This window comes from Benincasa hispida, chromosome 9, assembly GCF_009727055.1.
Source record: "Benincasa hispida cultivar B227 chromosome 9, ASM972705v1, whole genome shotgun sequence".
Taxonomy (NCBI): domain Eukaryota; kingdom Viridiplantae; phylum Streptophyta; class Magnoliopsida; order Cucurbitales; family Cucurbitaceae; genus Benincasa; species Benincasa hispida.
Genome location: NC_052357.1, coordinates 15,792,611 through 15,797,083, shown reverse-complemented (window position 1 = coordinate 15,797,083; position 4,473 = coordinate 15,792,611). Strand labels below are relative to the sequence as shown.

At 33.5% G+C, this 4,473-nt stretch overlaps 1 non-coding gene across 1 annotated transcript; it reads left to right on the top strand.

Moving 5' to 3' along the window:
* The first annotated feature begins 1,974 nt into the window (after positions 1-1,974).
* LOC120087366 lies at positions 1,975-2,138 on the top strand. The gene has a single exon (XR_005484504.1). It is a non-coding gene; the product is annotated as a U1 spliceosomal RNA (small nuclear RNA).
* The last annotated feature ends 2,335 nt before the right edge of the window (positions 2,139-4,473 follow it).

Genomic DNA, 4,473 nt, shown 5'->3' with positions numbered 1-4,473 from the left:
GTTTTAGTCATATACACAAACATCATAATAAATTTGAAATATATTTTTAATTAGTTTTAGTTAAAAAAGTCACTAAATCCCTAACCTTAAGAATTAAAAGAAAAAAAAAGACTCAATCCACCAAATTGTAGAAATTGTAACATCCACAATCCACAATCCACAATTCACAATAACATCCACAATCCACCAAATTACAGAAATTGTAACGTAATGAAATGGGTCAATCTCAATTAAGGCAACAAGGAAAGAAAAAAATCCTATGTTATAAACATTAGATTTAATTTAAAGAACAACAAAAGAGATAGATGTTAAATGACAATAAATCAAAACAATAGTAATTGGATTTCAAATCCATGAGAAATGAAACAATGGCTTGAATTTACAAAATAAGAGAAAGGAAATGAAAGGGATGTGGGTGGACTTGTTGAAAGCTTGCGAAGGACACTGGAGCAGTAGACAACACGCGAACGACGAAGGCAAATGAAAGGAAATGAACGATGGACGACAGGCAAGGCACACGAAGAGAACGGTGAAGGAAATGAAGGAAATGAACGGCGAAGGAAATGAAGGAAATGAACGACGGACAGCAAGGCACGCGAAGAGACGCGAACGACGACGACAGGCAACAATGAAGAGAAGCAAATGAAATAGGACGACAACGGTAGCGAGCGGTGACGACAGGTGAGCGGATCGACGGCAGGCGAACAATAAGGCAGGCGGCGGTAGGCGACGGTGGGCTAGGGTTTGCAGATTGAGGTTAATGGGGAAGAAGGGAGGCTGTGATGCAATCTGGTATATACCAGATCGGATCTCCCGACAGCTATTGACGGCTGTCGAGAGATCCTAAGGAACTCCCGACGATTAAATCACTGCGTCGGGAGATAGGTCCGATCTCTCGATGGTCCCTTAGCACGTCAGGAGATAGGTCCTATCTCCCGACGCAGTGATTTAATCATTGGGAGTTCCTTAGGAACTCCCGATGGGCCCTTACGTCATCGGAAGAGACCCTATCCTGTCTCTTATACACATCTAGATGTGTATAAGAGACAGGTGTGTGTATGTATGTATAACTATATATTATATCAAATNTCTCCCGACGCAGTGATTTAATCATTGGGAGTTCCTTAGGAACTCCCGATGGGCCCTTACGTCATCGGAAGAGACCCTATCTCCCGACGACAGATTTAGGTGTGGGGCGAGCTTCTTTTTCTTGTAGTGTTACCATTCATAATATGTTTTAAATGTGGTCCTTGTTATTATTTATCTATTTCTTGTTGCATTTCCTTTTCACAAACTTGTTTGAGGGAATTTCATGATAATTCTTTTACCAATTTACTTTCTCAAGATCGTCGTAGCGAGAAAAAACTATTAGTTATGATTGACTACGTTGATTGAAAAAGGACAACTTCTAATGTCAACATCCAATATTTGTGACAAAGTTAAAAAAAAAATATGAAGATCACTTTAATCTCAAGTGATTATGTCCATTATTCTTTATTTATTGTCAACTATTAAACTATATGATCAATATGAATAAAACTTCGTGGATAAAGTACCAATTATCATTTTCAAAGTCGATGGTTCGATCTTCAATTCTTGTAATTGTTGACTATAAAATCATTACATTATAAACTATACGTGATAATGATATGATAAAATTGAAGAAAAATTAGGTATTTTACATTTCGCTTGATAACCATCAAACTTAAAAGAATAAATATATAGATTGAGTATACTCCATACAATATATATTCTCTTGGTTATCAAAGAATTTATTTCCCCTTAAAAATATAACAAAGTTGGAAAAATTGATGAATAAAGAAAAAAAAAGAGGGAAAGTTGAATAGGTGAAGAGAAAGCAGGGAAGTGGTAGGTTAATTTATTTGGAAGTTTTGATTTGTCCCACATCGGTGAAAGTTAAAAATGAGCAGCGGGAATGAGGTATAAAAGGAAATGTAGGGAGACCGTGGAAACATACTTACTTGGACGGGGCTTTTGGGCGATCAAGAAGATCCACAGCCTAGGTTGGTGACCTTCATTGCACATACCGGAGGGGTGCCTACCTAAGGTCTGTCCAACGTGGTAGAGTCTACGTCATAATTTGTGGTAGTGGGGGCCTGCGTTCGCGCGGCCCCTATCAATGTGTAGTTCAATAATTCCTTTACTGTTTCCTTAGATTAGATAGGAACCTTATTTCGATTTATAATTTGTTAATGAAGTTTTCGATTCTCATGGCGCAATCTTTTCTGTAGTTGTATGTTATTCATATATTTTGAGGTTGGGTAAAAATTGAGAAAAGTTGGAATAAGTGCACCAATAATTAAAGTCTATATCATTAAAAACGAAATTAATTATTTTTGTAAGCTACTTTTGAGTTCTTAAAATCAATAAATAACAAAGGATTGGAGGTGTAAATAGATTAAACAAAATAAAAAAAACAAAATGGTTGGATTTTCTCTCAAAAGTAAAATCAAAAAACAAAATGGTTAGATTTTCTCCCAATTTTTGTTGAGATGGGGAATTCGGAATATTCGAAATAAAATCTCAAAATTGAGGAAAAAAACAAAATTCTCCCCATCAAAATTTATGGAAATTTTAAATTATAGAGGAGAGTATCCATTACTTCTACCAAATATTCTATCGACTCAATAAAGCTTCTCATCAAGAAATCTTGGTATTCTTGATTCATTGCTGATGAGGTACTTCTATAAACATTATTTCCCTCTTAAATTTTACCTTAACTTTCTATATTCCACACTACTAAAATTTTGGTTAAAATTTCTTAAACTTGTGTTTGTAAGTGATCACACTTGCGAAATTTGGTATTAAAGATAAAAACGTGTGAAATGATGACTAGAATGAATATTTGATTAATTTTGACTATAACATTGTAACAATTCAACTCCATAGGACTTATATTAGGCCATTACTACATGTATGTATACATCTTAGAACGGTACTTTAATGAATTGGCCAAAACCAGATAAATTTTATAAAACAAATAACTTTAATTAAATCTAAATAATTGAAAATCTCTGATTAGGTTACCCTTAAAAAAATATAAAGCAACAACTGGATTTTTTTTAAAACATCCAATCGTGCAATAACTAAAGATTTTTGAATCAACGACAAAACAGAGATTTAAAATACAAAAAACATGGAAACATGAGTGGAAGCATATGATAGTTTCAGTGACACGATCACGGATTCCTCTTGTCATTTGCCGTTGTGTCCTTACTCTTATTAGAAAAACATAACATCATAAAGAATTAGTATAAAATACTCAATAAGTAATCCCACTATTGGGGTCAGGCTATGCATACATATTTGCAAATGTATGTATACTGGTGGGACAAGCATATTGTCATTCATAAAAAAAACATGAGATCGTAAACACTTAGAAACATAAAAACATGGATGGCCATCTAGTGAACAATGTAACCCAACTAACATGTATTTGGTGGCTTGAAGGAACATAAATATGGTAGGAAACCCGTCGGTCCCCAAGGTTGAACATGGTAGTGAATTCAAAAGATCACGGTGAAGGAACCATGAGATTCACAGCAGAAGTGGGATCTTTCCCAATTTTAAATGTTTCACATAATAAAAAATCACAGAACAAGAATTATACATTTTAATAAAAATACAACATGCTTTTGAGAAGTACAAAGGAATTAGGGTTAGGAATTTACTTACTCTTGAAGAACCAAAAGCCTTCAAGAAATTCCTCCCAAAAGGTCACAAGCACGAGTTCTTAGAGCACGAGTTCTTGGAGCACGAGTTGTGAGCACGAGTAAACCAAAAGGCCACCACCACAAGTGAAACCTCCGTATTCTCCTTGGGATGAGAATTCGAGCATGAGTTGTGGGCTTTGCACTATTTGGAAGAGGGAGGAAAAGATTTTGAGAGGAAAAAATTATTCTTTTGTGTGTTTTTGGAGAAAACATAGAGAAAATCACTGACATTCAGAGATTAGGGGAAGAAGGTGAAATATTCCATAACCTAACTTCCCAACCACGATTTATAGAGAGAAAAAATAGGGCGGGAGTTATTTTCATAACTCCGTCAATTAATTTAATTCAAAATTAAATTGAATTTAATATATATAAAAATAACTTATTATATGTATAGATTACTATATTTATATCAAATATAACACTTAACCTATAGTTTTTATATTGTATCAAACACAATATAACCTATAGTTTTTATTTATCTCAATCATTCATGATATTTAGTATTCACATTTATACTAAATATAATTATAGGAATCTCATCCATATAATTAATATTTGAATCATATTCAAATATTTAATTTCTCTCAAAATAAACTTTATATTATAATGTATCAAATACATTATATTAATTATATCACATATAATTAATTCCCTCAATTAATTCGAAGAATTCAAATTAATACAAAATTAATTCTCAATAATCCCTTTTGAGCTATAGAGGGGACCTTGTAGACCT